General features: G+C 41.8%; 1 long non-coding RNA gene across 3 annotated transcripts in view; it reads left to right on the top strand.

The window, feature by feature from the left end:
* LOC135319947 (uncharacterized) overlaps window positions 1-19,154 on the top strand; it is a 52,517-nt gene extending 33,363 nt beyond the window's left edge. For all 3 annotated transcript variants that reach the window (XR_010379035.1, XR_010379034.1, XR_010379033.1), the window contains 2 exons: window positions 14,861-14,958; window positions 18,694-19,154. This is a non-coding gene — a long non-coding RNA (uncharacterized LOC135319947). The remainder of the gene's footprint in view (window positions 1-14,860; window positions 14,959-18,693) is intronic.
* Window positions 19,155-24,587: the final 5,433 nt, after the last annotated feature.

Raw genomic sequence — 24,587 nt, forward strand, 5'->3', positions numbered from 1 at the left:
TAATGCATCGTCTTCATCTGGTGCACACTTTCTTTAGATGTCGAATATCCTGATTAAGAGGACAAGCTGGTTTGGATTCCCAAGGTCACAGGCAGCCTTCTGCCTGACTTTGGTGTATATATGTTCATTGAAGAGTCCTCTCTCAGATCAGCTAGAGCTGACTGGTGTGTGGCTTGCCAGAGAATGTGGGTATATTGCTCCCCACCAGAGTCCTACCAGTTGTTTTATTGCAGGAAGAGAGAGAGCAAAAGAGACAGAACAGAAAGTTCTTGTCCAGCCTCAAGCACAGTCACCCCTGCCCAGGGCTCTTGCTCTGGGACACGAAGAAGTACAGGTCAGCATCGATGTGGCTCTGGTGTACTCCAAAACATGGTGTGGTTTTACTGGGCTATCTGTCTTTCATGGACCCTGCAAAGTTCTCCCCATTTGTGAAATGGGGTACTAAGGAACTCCCACCCATGCCTGTAGCTCCCAGGGTTTCCACCCTTATGGGTTTTGAGGATTTGCTGGCAACTCATTCTTTTTCACCAGGTCATTTCTCAGTTACACGGCAGTCCTGTGACTTCCTCATCAGAACTACTCCTTAAGTTTGTGATTCAGTGAAAGATGCCATTCATGTTCAGGGAGGAGGAGGAAGACAGCACAGATCAGAATTGCTGTTTTGCTTTTTTTGTTGTTGTTGTTTTCATAAGCCGTCTCCAGTTGTCGAATAGACCCTGAGCAAATGAATGACTGTTACACTCCCATTTGAAGGATGAGGAAAATGACACTCAGGGAGAGGAGGCAAATATCCTGAGGTTCCAAAGACAAAAAGGGATGAGCACAGAATAAGATCCCTGCAAATTTCTTGGCTGTCATCAGCCTTTAGGTCAGTGACAGAGTGCTGTGTGTAGTAGTAAAGTTGTAGCGTGCATTTAGAAGGGTGCAGATATTCTTGTTTTAGTTGATACAATCACACTGTTTTGTCTGGGACTCTGAAAAAGAGAAATGGGTTAGAAAATGTTGGTTTCTCATCCTTGGTCCTTCCTCACCCTCACAGATATGGACCCTTCCATCTGTAGCTGGAATAATACAGCCCCAGCCTTCCTGTCTCATGAGATCAGTACTCATTCATTTCATCCCTGCCCACCTGTAGGTGATAAAGCACAGCATGATTTTCATGTCCTGCTTCACTGATTCTTGTGAAATTAGGTGTTTGAAGATAGGAAGTCATGAAAGGAACTGCTTTTTTTTAAATAAAGTGCAGTAATTTTCTTAGCAGTGTAGGAAATTGAGGATTTTCTTCATTGAAAATCAATAGAGATTTCAAGAATATCTGTATTTCTGATGTGTAGATTAAAATGACAAAATCTAGAGGGATTACAGAAACACAAGGAAGATACAAAAAGTATCTTTAAAGAGCTTTCCTAAGACTGGGCTTGTAAAGAGACTGTTAGTTGACAGAGACCCTCTTCTCACCCATAGTCCCTCTCCTTAGGTTGCAAAGGGCCAGCGTTTCCCCTGTGTGCAGTCCTGGTGCTTCAAGTGAGTTGTGGGGTAGGGCGGTGCACATGGTGCTGCCTTCAGTTTGACCATCCTAAGTAACCTCTAACAGTCAAGGGGCGAGTGTGATGCAACGGCATGAACCATGTGCCATGCTCTCCGGGGTGTGTGCCCATCTCAGCTCATCCCGGCTCAGGTGACGGCAGAGCAGAGAGTGGTGGCAAGAGGTCAGCCATGAGTAGCAGGGAGCACCTGTAGTCAGCTGGGACCCAAGAGGCTAGGAGTTCCAGGTGGAAATCCCAGGACTTCCCACAGCTCATTCATGCAGCTTATACTTCTCCAGCACCTGTGATGTGCTGGTGCTTCCTTTGTGAACAGAACCAAATCCCTGTCCTCCTGAAGTTGATGTTCTAGTGGAAATAAGAAATGATACACACAGGAGCAGATCCTGGTCAGGACACGAGTGCTGTCTATTTTGGAGTGCACAAGGTGAGATCCTTTGGGAGGGAATGTATGATACAGGAAAATGTGGGGGAGAGGATGGCCATATCCCAGGTTGTATTTGGGTCCCTGGGATGCACCTCATCAAGTGTGGGTCCTTGGTTTGCCCAGCAACGAATTCGAGAGCCACAGTTCAGTAAAAGTAGATTTATTCAGAGAGATATATACATCATAGACAGAGTGGGCTGTTTCAGAAGGCAACAGAAAGGCCATGAGGCATGGGGGTTGGGTGCTCCAGTTTAAAGTAAAAGTAGATACACACTCCACAGACAGTGTGTGGGCTGTCTATCTCAGCAGAGAGAGCAACCACGAGGTGTGGGATTGTTAGATTTTATGCACTCAGTATCTTCATATGCTAATAGGTGGGAGGAATATTCCAACTGCTTTGGGAAAGGTGTTGGGATTCCCAGAAATTGGGCCACCACTCACCCTTTGACATTTTATGGTCAGCCTTGAACCTCTCCTGGGACCTGTGGGAGTGCCATTTAACATCATGCTGTATTTCGGTGAGTGTGTATTGAAGCTCAAGATCTACTGGGAGTTGACTTTTCCACCATCTTGGTGCTAAAGGCTGTGCCATTCCTTTATTGGATTTGCCCGGCCCCTTCCTTCCTTTCTCATGAGGGAGCTCTGGACTGATTGCACAATTGCAGAGCAGGGGACACAGCGGAAAGAACTTCATAAGTGGAAGGTGGAAGGCAGTGTTGGCAGTAGAATTCTCAAGTCAATTACAAAGTAACGGTCTTCTTTTTGCTGGGGGTACATGGTGTCACATGAGGGAACTGTGAGCCTTGGATACTGTAGTGAGTGGGTGGCTCACTGTGTATACTGTGTTGCTTCTTAGGTGGCCCGAGGACATTTGGCTTATAGGTGACCCATTCCCTCAAGCAGGGGTCTCTTTGGGGATTTTCTGCATGTGAGGGTAACATGGGTCACTTGGGGGGCAGGACCAGCCATTCACAGCTTGGTCCACAGTCACCTAGTGCCTTCAAGGCTTTCACCCCATGGATGCGTCACCTCCCCCTGGATGGGGACAAGGGCACAAGTGGTGGGGCAGCTTCTCAGTGGTGGAGGCATTGCTCTCCAGACCCAACACTCATCAGCGTGGACCCCTGGTGTTGGCCACAGTCTTGGCCACAGTCTTGGCTAGATGAGGCTGTTCGGTAGCTGAGCTCATGAGACGTGGGTGCCATACTTCCATTCTCAACAAGAGCTCTAGTTTTGAAGGTTCTGGTTAGACAGCCACAAATACTCCATAGCCCATAAACAAAGAACTGTCTCCTTCACTCGGGGAAGGGCACACAGAAGGAGAACGGATCATCCCGAGAGCAGGAGAGGCCAAATCCGTCCTGCCATCAGGGATCTGACAGACGAGCCAGCTCAGTTCCTCTTTCTAGTTGTTTACTTGGAGGATCTGGGGTATTTGGGTGACCTGCAAGTGTCAGGAAATAGTACACAAGGGCTTTGTAGATTTTCTGGTCTGGTGTTAACTCACCCCTTTGTAGCTGTTGTGCAAGGAAACAAAACTTGGTGGACAACAGGCCATGGCCTCTGCTCCCTGGTGGAGCCAGGAGATTACAATGTTAAGTACGACTGCAGGGGCATCATTTCTATGTTGAGAGGCCAGATGGCCTTACATAACTCTCATGCTGGATGTCTAAGTTGCAGAGGGAAACTGGATTCCATCCAGCTCTCCAGCCAAGGAGGATACCAGAAGTGGCCTCCGCCACCAACTGTGAGCTCTTTGCCTCCACTGACAGCAGCATCTATAGCAAAAAGCTGGGCTGTCACCTGCGTTTCCGAGTAGACATCTGAGTACCCACAGCAATGGCCTTGTGAGGGTTGGTTTGCCCAAAGAAGCTGTGTGTGAGATGGAGGGAGCAGTGCCTTGGTCAGACAACGGGCCGGCAGGCAGGCAGTGACATCTGTGCAGCACAGGCCCCATGGATCTGAGCCAAAGGGAGGCGGGTTTTGGAGCAGGGAGCCTGGGCAGTGCCGTGTTATTCGTAAGAAGATCCTGGGCTCTGGATCCACGAAGTCATTGGCTTGATTCCTGACCCTAACCTTCATCTTGGGCAAATGTTTGAAGCTTTCTGTGACTCTGTTTCTTGGTGTCCCAAATGGGGACAATAGTAGCAATTACCTCTGAGAGTCAGGAGGGCCTTTATAGTTGTCAATTCATTACACTCACAGCAGCCCACGAGCACTGTTCTAGGTCCCCCAGTTTACACGTGGCAGAAGGGTAACCTTTTAATCAGTAATCACGCAGCTAAGAATGGTCAGAACCAGCATTGGAATTTGATCCCTGTGTCCAGATTATTTCTATTCTCACCCAGTATTACTGGAAAAGTAGTAAAGTCAGAACAAACACTGCTGGGAAGTGGGTGCTTGAAACATGCTTGTCATTGGGGAGTGTTGAGTTCACGTTCCTCACAGCCCATCCGAGGCTCCCTGCATCTCTGGCTGCCCCTGGTGGAGTCTGCAGGGCTCTGGACAGCTTCTCCTTGATCTCTACCCCCAAGGCTCTCTGCTCTCTACAGGTTAATTCTCAACACTGACTGCTCAGTAGAGCCAATGTCTAAAAACAAAAAAAAGGTGGGGTGTGTATGGCTCAGTGGTTGAGCACTTGCTTAGAATGCAAGAGGTCCTGGGTTCATTTCCAAGTACCTCCATTAAAATAAATAAAGCTAACTACCCACCCAAAAAAGGAAAGTATTTAAAAAACAAAAAACAGTACAAAGGCCCCACTCCAAGCTGGGGCACACTACGTTATAAAGGCTCCCAGATGCTTCCCATGTGCAGGAGGGTGAAAGCTACCCCTCTACAACTCTTCTCGTGAGCTTGTCCACTCACACCCATTAGCCTCTTGAAGCAGGGAAACTACTTGGCTCAGGCTAGAACTTTCTCCCGATTTCTAGACTTTTATTTGCCTACTGGACATCTCTCCTGGAGCCCACAGGCACCCAGCCAGAACTGAATCAGTTGTCTCCTCTCACGACTTGCCCCTCTTCCTGCCCTTCTTGTTTTAGGAAATGGCACTATAATTTAGGACACTGCCAAAGCCAGAAAGCTGGCCGGCATCTTTGACCTCTTCCTGCCCTTCCATCACACCTGTGGCCAATCCGTCCACCTGCTGAAATGTTTTCTTCTCTCTCCTCCTGGCAGGGCCTCAGCAGGCCTTCACATGAACCTGCCAATAGGTCTCCCTGCCCCTATCTTGTCTCTTTCTAGATCACTTTGCATGTCTCCTCTACCTTGGAGGCACACAGAGTCCTGTGTGATGTGCACCTGTGATCTCTCCACCTGGTTGCCTCACCTGCCTCCCACATCCTGTGATCACTTCTAGACTATTTGCAGTTCCTGGAAGTGACCTGGCTCTCTTTGGCCTCCCTCCTTTGCATGTGCAGCTCCCCAGGGAGAAATGGCCTTAACATTATACCTTCACCTGATCACTTCTAGGGCATCTCAGAACTCACCACAGTGGTTCCCTCCTCTGGGAGAGCCTTGGCTACAGTTCCGGCTCTCTTCCCCGAGCACCAACTGCTGAATGTTATCCAAGCCCTCTTAACACGCCTCCTCAGCCATCATTTCATGATGAGTCCTGTGCACCTAGGAGCTCCCGGAAGCAGGGACTGTGTCTTTTTTCTCTTTATTCTCAGAGCATGGTAGAGACTCAGGTATAATGGTGGAGGGAACAGTGGTTATTCTGGAATTTCTCTAGAGTTAGGGCCTAGGGGTAACAGTCTGGTTGGAAGAAGGGCTTAGTGGATTTACCCTGAAGCCACATTTTTCAATAAACATTTCATGTTGTTTTTGTCTACTATTTGAAGTTACGAGTCTTAAAACAGATTGACGATTTCTAAAAATTACTTTACCGAAGATTGAGGAAAATGACAGTTTTCCACATTTAAGAATATTATTTTAATTTTGTGTGACTGGGGTGGTGGAAAATAGAAATGCAAGGGTTACTAAAGCATTGTTATCCCCTTCCCCACCCTCAGGTCCTTTGGACAGAAGAGACAGGGATGTGAGGAGAAGGCTTGGAGGGTGGACCGTGCACTGCTTTTAAATTGTGACAGTTACTTTTACTTTTTTTAATTTTCTTTTTTAATGGAGGTACTGGGGTTGAACCCAGGACCTTGTACATGCTTAGCACGTGCTCTACCACTGAGCTATACCCATCCCCCTGATATTTGTGTTTTTAGTGGGCATAATGTGCTGGTAGCAGGTACTTTAGCATCAGACACAGTCACCTGCGTCTGACCATCACGTTAATACCTTTTTCATGAGCTAGAGAGCTAGTCTGTTTCCAGAAGTTCAATAAATAATCTACATTTTCTTTTTTCTTAAAAAAAAGGCATTAACTCATGTTTCTCTTTAGTATCGCCTATAAATAAATGTGATTTTATTAACCGTTTACCAAAGTGTTAAAGGTAATAAATATTAAGTACAGGTTTCTGAAGCATCAGTCATCACTGAAGATCCACATTCTGCTGTTCTCTCTCTCTGTTAGTCACCTTACTTCTGGAGTTCTGGAAGCGGTGCCAGGCAGAACTTGAGTACAAATGGGACACTGTTGAGCAGGAAGAACAAGTCCAGCCAGAATAGGAGGCGCGGTGTCCCCACGTGGAAACAGATGAGATTACACAGGAAAAGCGGGCGCTGTTTAGATGCACTTTAGTCTGTTTACTTCTGGGCTTGTCAGCCTTGGCTGCATGTTGGAATCACCAGGGGACCTTAAAAAATGTTGGTGCCTGGATTCCATCACTGCTAACTCGGATGGTACTTAGTGGCCAGGGGTGCATTCTGGCATAGGGAAGTTTTTAAAGCTCCTCTGGTTATTCTAATGTGCAGCCAAGTTGAAGGAGCACTGCCTGGAATGGTGTACACAGAAGAGAAGTGTGGTCCTTCATTCATAGTAACAGTAAAAAGGGGGAAAAGAAAAAGTCTGGTATAAGTGTATAACAAAAGAGGCATTGACATTTATCCTTTCATAACACCAATAAATAAATGCAAAATATAAATTAGCTGCTATGACATAGATGTAGGAGGAAAGACACATTGGTTTTTATAGTTGACTCCCATTTTTTCACATGTGCCTTCATTATTGCCGCCTCCTTTTCATCGTAGACTAGGTGCCCCTTTGTCTTTAACTAAGTCCCGGTCACTGCTCCCACTTCCGGTTGGGATGTGCACAAAGCAGCATGGCTCTCATCCTAAAGTCAGAGAAAGGGTAGGAGAAGCAGGGAAACATTTGTTGAGATGCCATCAGTGTTTGAGCAGTGTTTGAGCTAGGCATTTTATATAATTGGAAATGTAAATTTATTGCTGCCACTCCTGCTGCAAAATTAAAAAAATAAAACTATATATCTTTGTATCAACCTTCCAGAGCTATGAAAAGATGATTTTTTGAGTCATCTGTATTATTGCTTCTTTCCATCAGCTGAGATAATTTAGAGCTGATGGTACTTGCAGTCAGCAGCAGCAGGACAGTATGTTGTGAACATGAATAACTCTTGGAAAGAAAATGCTTTTACTAGGAGCATCTGAAAATGTCTCCAACTATAGATTTAATAAATTGAATCACAGATCTACAGAATGTTGGCACTGAAAAGTTCTGGAGGGAGCAGGTAAAACTCCTCTTTTTATAAATGGAAAAAAATGAGGTTCAGCTACCAATAGAAAGTGACATTTGTCTTTTACAATGTAATAAGCTTCTAATAATCCCCATTATGAATATTTCCCATTGTTTACAACTGAAGATGGGGGTCAAAGCATATGTTGGTAAAAGACTGTACATTCAGTGTTGAAAGCTGAAACTTAGACAAAATTAGATGTTCATAATGCTTTTAAGTCCTGAAAAACAAAAACGTATCATATTGGCAGCATACAAAAAATACTGAAGAAAAGTTTTTTGGTCTTTTAAACTGCCAATTTTAAATTTAAAATTGCCAGCTAATAAGTTTAAATTTTCATTAGAACATGCTTGTTGAAAAATTGAAGATGAAAACTCATTTCACTTTATCATTCTTCCTTATTTAAAAAATTGCCTAATATTTTTTTGTTTAGTTTTTTAATTGAAGCATTTTACTTTACTTGCAAAAGTATGCTCCATTGTTTAGAGAGGCCAGCGTTGTGGTAGTGAGAGCTTGGGAATGAAGTTGCCTAAATTCATATTTGAACACAGCAGCTTGCTTCCTGAGTGATCTTGGACAACTTAACTTCTCTGTGCCATAGTTTCCTATAAAATAAAAATAAGAGGGTTGCTTCTTCATGACTGTGGCAATGACTGGTCGAAGTAATGTACAGAATCTACTTGGAAGACTTCCTGGCACAGAGGAAGGGCCATGTAATTAGGGACAGCTATTATTATACTATATCTGTTTTTATAATCCAGGTAAACCTTGATTCTTACTGATTTCATCTCTTAAAAAAATTCGAAATATAAACTCTAAAATGTAAACTCTAAAACTTCATAGTTGTAGCTAATTAACACATAAAGCTCAACCAAGAAACACACAGTGGAGACCAGTTAGCTGCCGACACCTGTGAAACATTCTGTCCTGCATGGACTCTATGCTGTCACTACCGTCACTTCTGAAATCTAAGGCAAGCTCAGGAGTAGAGCTTTACAGCTTGGCCTCGTCAGGTACCCAGACCCCCAAGCTCAGACCATGGCAGGGAAACAGTTTACTGTTCACATATGCATTTTCAAAAAACAGTATTAAAATGAACACTGTACGTATTTTGTTTGTTTGACATCGTTAACAGAAAAGAAAAGAACAAAAAAAAAGGAAATAAACCCATGCAATTACAAATAATGAGGCTATGTCTGAAAATTATTTTTTTTAAATTATGTTTAGGATTTATTGACCAATTAGGAGAAAAGTCATTTCATTGATGTAATCCCTTGATTGACTTAACTTGTTTTTTTAATTAGGAAGAAGAGAGTTTTCCATTTACCACCTGGGGAAAGTGTATACATATAACCCTTTGTGCAAGTGCTCTTTTTCTGGGTAAGAACCTGCCACAGACTTTTTAAAATCTAATGTGAAATCCTGAGAAAACTGAAAAGCTGGGAACTATGAAGTCTCATAGAGAAAACTTTTTCCAGAAAACATCTGAGCCAATGCAGGGCGCCACTCTGTAGGTTCCACAGTCTCTTCTGCACACAGTGCTTCCCCCAATTCTTTTCACCTCATTTGTTCAAATCAGATCAGTGGTTTAGGATTCTCCAGGGTCTGATTAAGAGACCAGATGGAGGCATTAAGATTTCTAAAATTTTCCAAGAGTAACAACCAAGGTAAATTATCTAAGAATAACCTAAGAAAAGGATAGTAGGAACTATCAAAAAATAAAAGTAAAAACTACTGAAAGATATAAAAGATGCTTTAATCACATGATTCTAGATTAAAAGATCATATCTCCAAAATATCAGAAATTATAAAATTGATTTGGGGTTTATTGTGAATAAAATCATATTAGTAATATAATAATTAATAAGATAATGAGACTTTTAGTAGTTCAAGAATAACCAGATTAGAAAATAGGACAGGAAGTCCAGATATGGGCTCTGATATCAATAATAATTTAATATAAGAGATGGAAGGCATTACAAATCAGGGAGATAAATAAAGGTTATTCAGTGAATGGAACACTCGTTAGCTACTTGGGGGGAAAAGAAAAGATTGAAATCATACAGTGAACCATATATTGTGATAAATTCCAGAAACACTTAAAAAGTAACACAATTAGAAAAAAACTAGAAATAAATATGGATGTTTACACAAACTCTAGGTGAACAGCAAGTTTCTGAGGAAAGTATACAAAGATTTCCATGCATCAGAAGCATCCTAATTTTAAACAAAACACCAGAGGATGTTATTTGTTTACAAATCCAACAAGGGGCTAATTCCTTCAATACATAGAGAGTTCAGATCACTTCAAAGGTAACATCAAAAAATCTCAGGAGCGTAGAAGGCAGAGAAAATGGACACACATTGACAAAGGAAAAATAGATGTCACACTCCAATGATAATTCACTCAGTGCACATCAAAATGAAGTAGTTTTCCACCTCTCAAGTGACACAGCTCTGTTTATGAGGATGAAATGCTAGTGATCACCAATCCCATGCCTAGGTTACTGGATATTTTTTGTGAAGTATGGTTGATTTACAATGCTGTGTTAATTTCTGGTGTACTCCTCAAGCTTTCTTAGAGAGCAGTCTGGCAGTTGATATCAAGAGTCAAAAATATTCATATGCTTTAATCAACTAATTCAGCTTTGAAAAACTTTTAATCAGGAAGTATTTCAAAATGGCAAGGAAAATTCAGTACGGATGCAAGTCACAGACATACTTTTATATGTATATATATATATAAAATCTCAGCCAAAATATTCTTCCAAACGTTCACAAAGTAGAATAGTTTGCAGCCATGAAAAAGTGTGTCCATGAAAATATTTTATGACATGTCAAAGTGTTATGCTTACAATAGGCTTGAGAATAAAATTAATATATAAAATGATTTGTAATATACAAACAATGTACCGTTCTGAAGGAATTATGTCTATAGGTAGAAGCATTTTTCTTATTTTATTTTTTATTCATTTTCAGAGTTGGAGTCCTTTCATTGTAGGTGACAAAATCAATTTCCAATGTGTTTAAACAACACCCAAAAAATGGGGATGCATGGGATTTATTGGTTCCTGTAAATGAAAACCTAAGATCTGAGGTCTGGCTTCAGTCAAGGAGAGATTCTGTAGCCCAGATGATGTCAAGGGCTGGTCTTGTCCTGTCTTCATTCTGTGTCCAATGATGTCTCAGCATGCTGCTTCTAGGCACTCAGCATCCCAGATCATCCATCCAAACCAAGAGAGGTCTCTTTGGCAGCTTCCTCTCTTGATAGAGGAAGCTTATCATTCACATGGGCACAAGCACGTATCTCCTCACATAATAGTGGCTCTTACTGGGTTATTTGCCAATTCTCCAATCATGTGCGAGGCCAATACAATGAGGGGTATTATTTGTCTTAAACCAACTGAGATCTACCTCTGGTGCTTCAGAAAGAGTGGGTTAATCGAGCTTAAATCAGAGGACTTAAAACAAAATGGAGGTTATTTATCCTAAAGCAAATTCTGGGCCCTCTTCTAAGACTGGGGACAGATCCAGGACAACAGTTCTGTCCAGTACTGAGTACTTTCAAATTTTCTTTAATGAGCAAATGTTAAAATTATGATCAGAAAAGATGATAAATAAGAAGAAACTTGAGGAAGGAGAATGGAAAGCTTTCCTGTTTCATAAGAAATATTGAACCCATTAAGTGCTTGGAAGAAAAATGGAAATGTGTCAAGTTTGTAAAAGTTCTGAAATGAATTACAATTGGTTTCACAGACCATGTAGTAGACAGTGCTCTACAGTTAGTGTGTCTTTGGGCTCTTTGAGTATTTCAGTTCTTTCACTTAATAGTTGCTTCATTTGGGGCAAATTGCATCATCTCCATGTGGCTCTATTTCCTCACCTGTAAAAGAGATATAATATTACCTTCCCAACAGGGTGATTGTGAGGATTTAGAAAAATAGATATGTGCTGAAGCAATAGTAAGCATTTAAAGAATCTTAACTATTAAGATTACTTAATACATAATTAAAAAATTATTATGCAGACTTTTTAAAAATGCATAGTATTTAAATGGCCTATATGTGCTGTACAAGAGAGGAAGGCTTAATATACCTTCTATAATACATTTTTCACAGCCTTAACTAATTTTCACATTTAATCACACACACACCAAAAAGTTATTCCTTTCACAATCATGAAGACTTACTGTGAAGAAAAGGATGATGAAAGAGAGTAGAGGAGAAAATAAAATGCTTTCTCTACAAACTGATGGCTTAAAAACTAAGAAAAACACCTTTTTAAGACTTTGGTCACCATATTCATAGCTAATACTTAGGTAGAGTTTTTCACATGCCTGTGGTTAATGTTCTAATTGTTTTCACAATTAGTAAATCATTGACTCATCACAATAGTCCTATAAATTGCTATTATTATCCCCCCATTATGTGGGTGAGGAGATTGAAGCCCCTAGAAGTTAAGAAATTTGCACAAGGCCCCACAGCTAGCATCGGAGCTGGGATCAAGATGCAGGAGTGTGGCTCCAGGAGGGGCTTGTAAACACTTCCACTGCTCTCCCTTGCAGGTGCAAGCCAGCCTCCCGCTGTTACTGTAAATAACATGATGTGGTTCACCTAGTCTTGAAATTCACATTCTTTGTAGCTTTCTCTCTGGGGCAGCCATCAGGAGCAGCCAGGGACCCTGAGTACATGCTTCTAGACTATGACCAAGAAGGTAGATGGAAGGAAAACAGTTTAAAAATGGGACCTTTAATGTGCATTCTTCAGTGGGCAGAAAAATACCTGCCTAGTGAGGAACTGAAGCCTTACCAGCCACGTGCAAATTATGCTTCAGACACTCCCGTTGCCCTTGAGTCCACACAGTCAGAACTACAATGGATCAGGGACATGAATCTTGTGCAAATGCAGGGAGTAGGAGTACCTGCCATTTTAAGATCTCAAGGAGTATGAAAAGCATGTGAAGCTTTCATCAGCAGAGACCTGCTGTCACTTCCACTATTTCCCTCAGGGCATGTCCACAGCTTCACTGGTCCTATTCAGAATGAAGATGACAGCTAGCACCTGCTGACCCCTGAATCAGTGATAGGTTCTCCCTTGAAAGGAAGCATATCCCCTTCTTGGGTTACAACTAGTTCATAACCTAAGTAATTCTATAGATGTAGAAGGGATACTTTCATTGGTTCTGCTATCACAGACTTGTCTCCAAAAGAACATGCCACCAGTTACTCCATTTTCAGCCATTTAAAGATATACTTAACAGGCTTCCTTCTTTAGTGCAGTTTTAGGTTTACAGAAAAATTCACAGAAAGTGGAGTTCCCATATATTCCTTATGCCCTGCACACAGCTGCTCCTGCTGTCAGCATGTTACATTAGTGGATGCACTCATTCTTTTTGACATCCTTCATTCCTCCTCCCCGAAAATTTAACATGCCTGATATTCACGTCTCTTGTGGCATTTACATGCGATTTACATCACTTCTCAGGTTTATGTGAAGTTTACAGCACGTGCATGTTGTCTGTTTAAGCATAGATTGGGGGCAAGTTTTCTGTGTAAAAATATGATCATTAGTGAGCCTTATGCTGCTGGGCTTTTGGGTTGTCAGGTCCTGTTGACCATTGCTTCAGTTATTGGGATCATTGTCTACAGACTTTCAGTGTTCATTGTATTTTCAGCAGAACTTCCCAAGAACCTGAATGGAAGAGACCCAATCCAGAAGTACCTGACTGTGCAGGTGGGCCACGCCCATCACTGCTTCCCTCATCAGTTTTATCATCATCGTGACCCTGAACGCCATATATGAGAAAGTGGCAATCAAGATGACTGAGTCTGTTAAGCTCCTTCTGCAGCTGAGGTCATTTCTACACCAGTTTTAGAACCAGGTCAAAACAGAGACTTTATCTTTTAGGCACTTCAATTCCAGTACATTACAGTCTTTAGAAAACTTCAAGTGTAAACGTATTTTCTCTAGCCTATATGAGAAGTGAATTAGCTGCAGCTTTGCATTAGTAAAAGGGACAAAGAAAGCTTTAGAATGTCCAAGCTCTGTGTAAATATGTCAGTGCTTAATAATAATTTCAATTACATTAGATCATGTACCCTATTGTTGAAAGTAAATAGTCTCTTTATTGCAAATAAGTGGAAGAGGGTCGTGGTTCCAGTGGCAGATTTGCTTGTGCGTTAAGGAGAGGACAAGTAATCACACTGTTATGTGTCCTCCCCCCATGCTGTTCCTGTTAGTGTAGCTCCATTCTCATTAGCTGTGGCTTCTATAACAAATGTTTCTTCTCTCTGGCTTGTATCCCAGCCAGGGGCTTAGCGGCCCTAGTTAACTGCTTCCCACACACTGCATGTGGCTGGGTCGTTCTCCCAGTTGTCTGCTCAGTGGTCATCTTCTGAAAACATTAAGACCAATTCAAATTTTGAACTAGGAGGATGTTTTATGTTCCCCAAATGCTTCCAGCAAGTTGCCCCGTGTTTTGTTTGTTTTCTTCAATAGTCCTACCTTCCTGCCGTTCAGGGAGAGAAGAGAATTTCATTTAGCAGGATGTTTAGAAGTAGCTTTCTTTCAACTTACACCTGACAGAGGACAGTTCTTGCCCATTGGATACTGTTCTGCTTATAAATTTTAAGGAACGGGTGACTTTGTTTTTTTTTTTTGCCTTGTGTGATATTGCATTCATAGTGGGAGAAACTCTTACAACAGTGTGTACAGTTGGAATTAACATAGTAGCTATGTTAAGGAATTCAAAACAGCTTATATGAAAAAAGTGTGAATTGTGTATATATATATATATATATATATTTAGCGTGTTAACTCATGTGTCCGTGGCTTTGATTATGGTCTCAAAGCTGTTCACAGTTTTACAGACTTAACTTTTCTTTATTCTAGCTGCAGAGATCCCAAGGACCAGACTGACTGTGGGAACAACCTAGCCATGAAGGTGTTCTTCTTCCAGTTTTTCAACTACTACTCCTCGTGTTTCTATATCACATTCTTTAAGGGCAGATTTGTGACTTATCCTGGAGATCTGGTGTATTGGCTGTGAAAATACAGAAATGAAGACGTGTGAATACAGCTTTGTGTTCGGACAGTCTAACCTGTTTCATGTTTTCTCTTAGTTGCCCAATGAAGAGTGTCTTTACTCTCTGTTCCTTAGATTTTTTTAGGCATAAAATAATGACTTTATTTCATGTTAGAGCTATCTAAAATTTAAATGAGATTTTCTTTCTAATATTCCAGTGTGACCCAGGTGGCTGTCTCCTTGAACTGATGATGCAGCTGACAATAATCATGGGAGGAGAGTCCATCTGGAATAACATACAAGAGGTGTTACTTCCGTGAGTACTAAGTCATGTGATCTTGGGGTGAGAACGGCCCACCCATCCAAGTAATTTTCCTGCATGCCCATCTCTAAAACAGGGGAGACTCTCTGCTTATTAAAGCTCTCCAGATAAGATGATCCAGCCAACAGTGTAAACATACCTTCTGTTTAATAATTATGTTTAAATATCTTCCTTTTTATGTTTAAATTAAATCCTCAAGTGCTATAGTTTCTGCTTATTAGCCCATCACTGGGGACTGACTGATCAGAGCCCGTTGAGAGATGGCCCTTTTTGGGGCCGTGAACTAAGTTTTCCCACAACTTCCTGCAACTTTCTCCTCCTTTTATACATGCATTTAAAAATCCATAACAGGAATTTGTTGAGTGCCTAATATGTGTTATTCACTGTATTAAATGTTGTACATATATGTGTGTGTGTGTGTACAATTTAATCACCCAAACAATCCTTATTCTTATCTTCCTTTTCAAATGAAGATCCTGTGGCTTAAAGAGGGTAAATGATTTGCCCAAGTTCTCATTGCCAATAAGAGACCACTGTGGGACTCAGATGTAAGACCCTATCTCACAGAATTCATGTTCTTCTAAGAACAGAGACTCTCTTGGTGTCCTAAGGCACAGGGCTACATAATGTTTTAAGAGACTCTTGTCTAAAATAATAACTACAGAAGTTTTGACTTACTGTTCTCTTCCTAAAAATGAGAAAAGCATATGTTAGCAAAGGTCACACTGTCCTTTGGATTTTCACATAAACCCAATCCCATATCAAAGTGGACAGTCCAGTGTTATCTGCAATTTCTGAACATTTCAAGGAGCTTAGTGTATTTGCTTTCTGTTGTAACAAGTATCCCCAAATGACATGGTAGTAGGAAGAAAAAAGAAATAGTCTCCACTAAACAACACAAATTTAACCTTGTAGGGTTCTTGAACGCAGGAGCCTGCTGAAGTCAAAATATTGGCACGGCTGTTTCTGAAGGCCTCAGGGGAAACTGTATCTTTGACTTTTCTGGCTTCCAGAGGCCACCTACGTCTCTTGGCCTGTGACCTCTTTTCCTTCTCTCAAGGTCAGCATGGTTGTGTGCCTCTGACTCTGATCCTGTGGTCAAATCTCCTCTCCTCTCTCCCCTCTTCTGTCTCCCTCTTCCTACTTTAATGACCCTGGTGATTACAATGGGCTCACCTCTATAATACAGCTCGTCTCTCTTAGAGTAGGCTGGTTAACAACGTTAACCGCATCTGAAACCATAGACCCCCTTTGCCAGGGAAACTGACCTCTTCCTATTTTCTGGTGATAAGGACATAGACATATTGGGGGGGAACATTTTTCTGCCTACCACACTAAGCTTTTTAAGATAATTTCTGGCTTTGAGTTTCTGTCCTCATGAAACTGTTGATCTCTCTTCTGTCTTGCCTTCCACAAAAGCATTCTGCTCCTGGCCAACCTAACTGCATTGCTCACCACTCTCTGTGGTGTCCCCCAAAACCAATTACACAAGCAGGTCTTACTGTTGTTTGGAGCATGGAGGAGAAACTCAAACAACTTGAATTTTGAAATAAAAAACCTCCATCATTTTAAAATCTTCCATGCCACTATAAAAATAATTATTTTTTAACTTCATTTTTTAATTTTTAAACTATTTTAAACTTTGTAACTTTTTTTAAACTTTACTTTTTTTCTTATCATCCTTCATTGTAAGCTCCAGAAACCTGCTACTCTGCCCACCGCATCCAAGTTCCCTTTCACTGTTTCTCCTCCCTTCCCTAACTTTCCTTCACTCTCCCTTATTACCAATTTTCTGTCCATTCTCTTTATAGGGCAGTTAAATTATTTTTTCTTTCCTTCTTTCTGTTTTTGCAGAGTGAACACATTTCTGTGTCAGTGTGTCCTTCCACATTTCTTCACAAGGTCTTCATCTTTCAGCTTCAGGATGGATTACTGTGGTCTGTCTCTAAACAAAGGCATTTCCCTTGTCCCCCAGCTCACCACGCCCCTCAAAATAAAGATTCTGATCTTTGCTGTGAAATGAATCTTTTTTTTCCCTACTGTGCAGTAGACAACTTTTACCCTGAGCTCACAGTCAGATTTCTCCAGAGGAGTAAAAGTAGCTCATGTGCAAATAATACTACTTTTCTCTGTGAAAAGAAATAGATCAGATAGAGGAAATACTTAACTCAGATTACTCAAAAGCATTTCCTGAAGGAAATAGGTTAATTATTTAACACTAAATTTTGTTGAATCTGGTTATCAGTGAGCTATTTTTACCAATCAAGAAGGATATATTTCCTAAATTGGTACTGAGCAATTCATGTGAAATGAAACTTGCTCACATGAACTAGTTTAAAGTAAAGGATGCATTATAGTATCTGTGGTCTGTTTATACCTTCGCTTAAGTAAGCACATTGTTGTAGGTTCCAGTGAGCTGAACTTTGCCTACATGTATTTCTACTCTGGGATAAAATATTTAGGGAATATATTTTGAATTATGTTTCCCTTTTTTGAATACCAGAAATTCTGAATGGTAGCCAAGTTCGAGGGTGGCTTGTGTTTTCCTCACTGCCTCTTCTCTTTGTATAAGGTGCCAGTTTCCTTCTTAATTTTTCATATAAAATCCTAACATACTAAAGATCTATCAATTACTCTTGCTGCCCCAAAACTATACCCATCCTCAAAAATACATAGGAAGGGAAAAGAAAACTTATCAAAGTTAGTGACTATTTTCATGCTATTTAAATATGTCTAAAGGAACATAATGAAATGAATTTTACCATATCTCACCTGCCTCCACCCCCCAATCCCATGTGGGTTTGTTGAGTAGGATTCTGGGAGCAAATGAAGAAGGACAGTGATGCCGTGATCCAGGCTCTCTCTGGGGTCTCCCCAGCACTTGGATCAGTACTTGGTATGAAGTAGGCTTCAGTCCGAGCCAGCTGAGTGAGTGAGTGACTCACAGGCATCGAATGCATAACATCAGTGAATTAACAGCATTCTTTGTAGGACTCAGAGAATAAGCTGAGTGACCTATGGCCTTCCCAGCCTCACGTGCTATTTTGACATTGGGGTCATTTCTGGGAATGTTATTCTGTACTTGACAAAAGTCTAGTACAATTCCAGGGTTAAGTAACTTGCCCTAGGGAAATTTTATGATAAAATATTAAGAAAAATGGTTAAATGCTCAACATGACATAGCATTGTCCTTTGGTGTTTAGATAATGTATGGCTGTAATTTTCTTACTTTATATGCTTTCTACATTTTCCATCGTGTGTACGCACTGCTATATAGTAAGAAAATGCAAATGTTTAAAAGAGAAAATCTCTCTTCTCCAGATATGATTTGGTTAGAGGATGAGTCAGATAGATATAATAAGAGAATCTTAAATACATGTGTCCATAATTCACTCTTTAAATCCAGGAACAGGAAACTCAGGAATGAAATAGATTAAGAGAATCAAAGATACTTGTATTCAATATTAGCAAGTAGGAGTGTCCTCAACAGAAATGGTGATTATCTATAATTCAGGGATTAAATGTGATAATGAACGTACAAAGACAACATGAAGTAGAAAATGCCATGTGGCAAGCAGTGAGTAAAGGGCAATTTACCATGATTATGCCAATATGTGTGGTCAATTCCCAAGCAAATGATTGTGTAACCACTGCTAGAGGGAGAAAGCTTCCAGCCTTGGCTGGAGAGTGGGGAGGATCCAGTGTCTGTATTTTTTAAAATGTCTACAGGTGCTTCTCATGTGCAAATTGGTATCCCTGCACGAGAACCATAAATCAACAGAAAACCCAAAAGACCGAGGACAATGATGGGTTGCCGACAGCCCAAGCTTTTCTGCCACAGATGAGTGGTTCCACGCAGGAAGACTGAGCAAGAGGCTCAGAGCCTTATCTAAGGACAAGCAAGTCGGGACTTCTAATACGACCTAATGCCATCGACGGGGGAGGGCAGTTCAGCACAAGAAGGGAGCACCAGGTGAGTTAACATGGAAGTTACTTCCTGGATCCAAACCGTGATGGATTTGGGTCCCGGAGGGTTAAAGCCCTGCTTCCATTGGGCATGGACCGGATTCCACAAGAGGCTGAGACAGGAATTATGAGGCAGAGAAAAATTCCCCCAGGGGACTCCCGAGTCTGGGTGCCTGGAAGGGTGATGGACGAGCGCGGTCCCAGCTCCACCCGCACCGCAGGGCTCCGAGTGGCCGTGGAGCTGCGCGCTCCCGGCTGGACCTCAGACCTGACTGCAGTGCTCCGGGCTGCAGCCTGGGGAGCGGCATCAGGAGCAAGCTGTCCCCGTCATTCTCGTAAGTGCTGCAGTGACCCCCACCCTTGTGGCCACAGTGTTCCCAAGCCAAGGGTCTAAGTGACTTCAACCTTATTTACAGGTGACCACAGCCGGTTAGCCTGTGCTGCTCAAAAAGAAGATCCCATATGGGGTTTTGATGTGTTAGGGGGTTTGCTAATACCTGGCCTGCTTTGAATCGTTTCATCCTGACAGCAGCCTGGGCAGGGGAAGTTTCATCTCCCAATTTTATTTCAACTTGTTTGTTGAAAGTATAGTTGGTGTACAAGATTGTGTTAATTCTTTGTGTACAGCATAGTGATTCACTTATACATACATATATATATATATATATATATTCCTTGTCATATACTTTTCCACTATAGGCTATTAAAAGTTATTGAATGTAGTTCCCTGTGCTATACAGTAGGATCTTGTTGTTTGAAACAAAAATTACTAAACAAAGTAACAAAGGAAGCAGACTAAACCTAGCCATGTATACGGCACAGTTGAGTTTTTCTCAGGATTTAAATGTGGTTTTGATCTCCAGGATCTCTTTATCAACTTATCATATGTAAAGTGCCTGTGGAACACTTCTCAGAAAAATGTTTAAAAATCATAAGATTTAGAGAATAAAGAAGGAAGATAATTATACTGAAAAGCAGGTATCAAAATATAGAGATGGGCATTTGTGATACAGTAATATCTGAATTATTGGAAGGACGTGTTGAATAAGAGGATCCAGTGGTGGGTCTACTGACCGCAACATTCTGCCACAGCAGTGAGTGTAAATCAACTTCTGAGATCTGCAACAATTGCATTTTGAATGTAAATAAAGTTAAATAACAAATAAGCCATGAAGTGTGGATTCAGATTCAGGGGTATCTCGATTCCATATCCCCACCCCTTCACAGAGCTCCCTGCTCTTCCCCTAATGTCATTGAAAGAATTGGGGAAAGTTTGTGAAGCGAAGGGCATGTTCCATTGCAAAGAAATCTCGTAGCAACCCTGGGAGCATGGCCAGGGAAAGGTTAACGCTGAGATCAGAGGCAGTGTGAAACCTAGCAGGGGCAGCTCTTTAAAAGTCACATCATATACTCTGTGTGTGTCCACGTGTGTTTGCATACAGACGTGTGGGCATGTATGATGTATACACCTGCCTTTCGTGTGAAGCCGCCTCACTGTCCAAATTTGAAATCCATCCAAACGTGCAGTGCAGTCAGCCGAAGCTCTGCCAGATGCTAAGTTGTCTGTTGTTGCTCTGTCTCTTCTGCTGAACTCCACGAGTAAACCACACGCCAGCTGTTGCTTTCAGGGACAACAGCTCTGTAGGCTACATGTCCATGCCTTGTTTCACTGCCAACTCCGAATTCCTTTCAGGACAAATTGCCATTTGAAAAAGGGGGAAGAATTCAGTTGTCCCACAAGCCTCTGAGTGAGGAAAAAATATAACCTTATAGACAGCTCTGTGGGACAACATCCAGAAGGGGGCAGAGCACTGGGCTGCGAGTCGAGGCTGTTTATTTCAAGCTCTGCACTGAATTTGAGGTGGCATGTCACTTCTTTGGCCCTTGATTTGTTCAGCTTAAATTAGGGTGTTGGACCTGTTCGATCCAACGTTTGACTATCATTTTTCTGCTCAGTGATCCTCCATGGCTCCATAATTCCTTCAGAGGGAAAAATGCCCACATCCTCACGGCAGCCTCTAAGGCTCCACCCCCCAAAACCACCACTTATTTCCTATTCACTCTGTCCCACACCAGCCTCCATGCTGTCTGTCCAGCGTGAGGGACCTCAAGGCCTGTGATCACTGTTCCCTCTGCCCACCCCTTTGTCTCCGTCTTTGCCTTATTCAAAGGTCACTTGCCTCATCCACACTCCTCCCTACTACACATTCCTCGCCCTCCTTTATTTTCCTCTGCAGCACTTATCAGCAGCTCACAGACTCTGTATTTCTTTCTTTTACTTATTTTGTCTGACAATTTACAGACTGGAAAGGCCTTGGTGGATAATAGCAGAGAAATGGAGGAAAAAACAAATGAGGGTAGGTATCTTCTAAAAGCTAAAGTGCCTACCTGAAAAGGAGGTAGGAGATAAAGTAGTAGTAGTCGTTACAATTTTGGTAAACCCAAGGTACGTATTCAGGACTAGTTTTCACAATACTTGAGGGTAGGGAGGCAGCAATAAAAAGAAATTTATCCTGAAAACAAGAAATTAAATTCTTGGGAAGATGATGTGTTCAGCTTGAAATGTCAGTAATACTTTTATGACCTTGGTCTGATAATATCTTGCCTTATAATTTGATCTGTTTGGCACCTGGGTCATGAATCTAATGATTCCACAGTTTCGGGAGCAGAACATACCACCCCACGATGGGAATGGGACAACCATCTGTATCCCACGGGCAAACTGGTGTTATTTTATGAATACCCTGAAATGAGTAAGTCATCAGTGGAGATTTCTGTGCTGTCGGTTATACTAGAATATGCTTTGGGTCTCAGAAGCATCGGTTACCGAGCCAAACAAAGACCTAGCATACCGAAACGGAGCCCGCTTTTCTCAATTAGATGCAATTATGCAGTTAGGCTTTCAAATAGGTTGCCTGTGTATATCTTTGTCAATATTTATGTTGTACAAAGCTGAAGGTTTACTGCCAAGGAATGAAATGGAATACTCATTCAGGTAAGTCTCCATCATTGATTCTTAGATCCTTCTGGTCATGTCGTCTAAGGATGAACTCAGAACCGTTACTAGATGTGACAGCACGTGCTGCAGCCCGTGTGGCACAGCTTTTGGCTGATATCCTTCTAAACAGAGTCATGTGAGCCCTCCAGCCTGTGCAGAAAGCCCTCAAGAGCATCCTGCCTCATGGCAGCAAGGGTCACAGGGTCAACCCTTCCACACCTCACACCTGCCTTTGACATTTTTCCTATTTCTTCTGGCAGATGGTTTCTGCCTGGTTCCTTGAGTGACCTCATGGCACATCACTGGCTTGAATTCAGGATGAATTTGCTGATTTGGAGTATTGGTTGAACACAAATCCCCTCCTTCTCCAATGTCTTTGTCCATTTCTGTACATTTGCTTGGCCTTTGTTTCTCTTTGTTTGAACTTGGTTTTGAGCTCTCGTTTGCCTTTAAATTGTTGCATCTCAAAATAGATTTCCATAGGAAACTTCATCTTTTCTATTATGCATGGCGCACTTTTATCTACTAGAAGGCTGATGATGTACACGTTTTGTATCTGAGCCCTTTCAGCTCACCACTGCCTTGAATTACTTTTTTTTTTTTTTAAGCTTAGGAGACAGGAAAGTATTTTGGTCAATAGGCTTTGCATTTATGCATGCGGGTTCATGTCTGCAAGACACCCCATTGGGCTTCCTGTTTATAAGTCTACAGAAAGAGGTAGTTTTCTTTTTCCTAAATTACATGCTATATATATAATAATTGCTTTTAAAATATATAATATACATAGAAACGCATCTGATTCCCTCGGTGAATGAAAGGTCATTTTGTGGCATCTTCAGTCAGCTATGCTTTGTGGCCTGGTGTCTGATTTGAGTTTCATCTTTGCTTTTGTTGTGCTTAGTGACCAGGTTCGATTAAGGGTGCAGCTCCTGTCCCTGGTGTAGAAATTATGTTCGTTTTTTCTGCTTATTTTCAAAAGGACTTTAAGCCAATGACCTGGTATTCCAAAATGAGTCATAATTGTAAATATTTCTTATTGGGGCTATTATCAGCATTAATAATAACAACAACATTCTGAGGGCAGCATATCATTTGGTATTTTAACACACACGAAAAAAGCCTTGGAAAATAGTTATTGTTCTAGTTAAGTCAAATAAAGGTCATTGAAAAGAAAAGTTGTACGCTTTTGGGAGAAATTGATAGGAATTTAGAACTTTATAGTCTCATTAAAATACTAATTAAATAATTCAGCCTAACTCTACCCTACATAACAGGATGGAGTAACAGCTATTGTAGAGAGATTGTTCAGATTTATTCGTTTTCCTATTCTCTAAATAATCCCTAACGAATTAGAAATTTCAATCCATTTTTGAGAGTAGGCAGTCTGTTATTCTGTATTCAACGCTGGAGTGAAACTTATTTTGTGTTCTTTTCGTTCATGGGAGATAGGATTTCCAAGTGCTTTTTGAATTATTTTTGTTCCTCTCAAATAAAGTGCCTTTGGTGGTGATCTCCTGACCTCAGTTTCCTCCTCCCAGTTTTCCCCATGATCATTAATGACACCCCACCTGCCTTTTTAGTTATGCCTCTTAGCTGCTGAAGGGGAACAGCTTCTGAAAGATGACCCTGGAGCCCTCCACCCTTGCTTCTTTAGGCCTCGCACCCAGCCACCATCCCTAGTCTCCTTCGCCAGAAGTATCTTTCTCTGCTTTTCTGCCTGGAAGGACTCTTGCCAAGCCTTGGCAGCAAACCCTCCACTTTTTAGAGATTTTCTGCTCTCCTCTCTAAGCATGAATTGCAGTTGATTCTTGTCTTGATGGTGCGTGATCATGTCAGTGTCCATTGCGCTCCCCGGCAGGACTGATCCTGTCGGAGGCAGTAGTCAGGCTTTTCATCTTCCTGTGCATGTCTGGAGCACCACAGCCTGGACCCTGGTTCTCATACGTGCTTAAGTGACTTGAGCTTGGAGTTTCAACGCACTCACATACAACTGTTAGATGAGTTGGTGGTAACATTGCCCCCAAGGCCCCCACAAGGTTCTATAGGGCATATGTTTTTTTCTGAGTGAAATTTCTCTTTTATTTGTTCTAGTGATTTCCCCACTGTCCTTTGAGATTATTGGAGTAACCCTGAGTTACTAACCACAATAGCTCACCCCCACAAGCAAAAGATCCTGCTGTTTAAGAACTCAGAAACGGGACATAAGAGAAATAATCTATCAGTCTTAAAATCTGGAAGCCATAAGATACCGTTTTGTACTTAGAGCACCCACAGCACAAACACCAGTCTCTCAAGAACTTGGCGCTGCCTTCCCAGAGGGCGGGTGCCGTAAGTGAAATGCAGTGAGTGATGAAGTGAGAGCTCTTCGTCTCTGGTACTGCCTTTTCCACCTTTGCTGTGTTAACTTGATCTTCCCTTCATATATTATGTTCTTCATTTAATTTACTGCAGTTAATATCAGTTGTTCTTCAACATCTCCTTGCACCCGCCCCTTCCATTCCCTCTCTCTCCATTGTTATCCCACCCACGCCTCTCCTGCGCTCTCCAGGACCAGGCCTTTCTCCCCCACGCCCTCACCTCTGTTCTGTCTGCCCACCACCTGCACTGACATTTCCTTAACTCCGCAGAATGAACTTTCCAAAATGGCAGCTGAGTAACT

The sequence above is a fragment of the Camelus dromedarius genome, chromosome 35 (assembly GCF_036321535.1).
Source record: "Camelus dromedarius isolate mCamDro1 chromosome 35, mCamDro1.pat, whole genome shotgun sequence".
NCBI lineage: Eukaryota > Metazoa > Chordata > Mammalia > Artiodactyla > Camelidae > Camelus > Camelus dromedarius.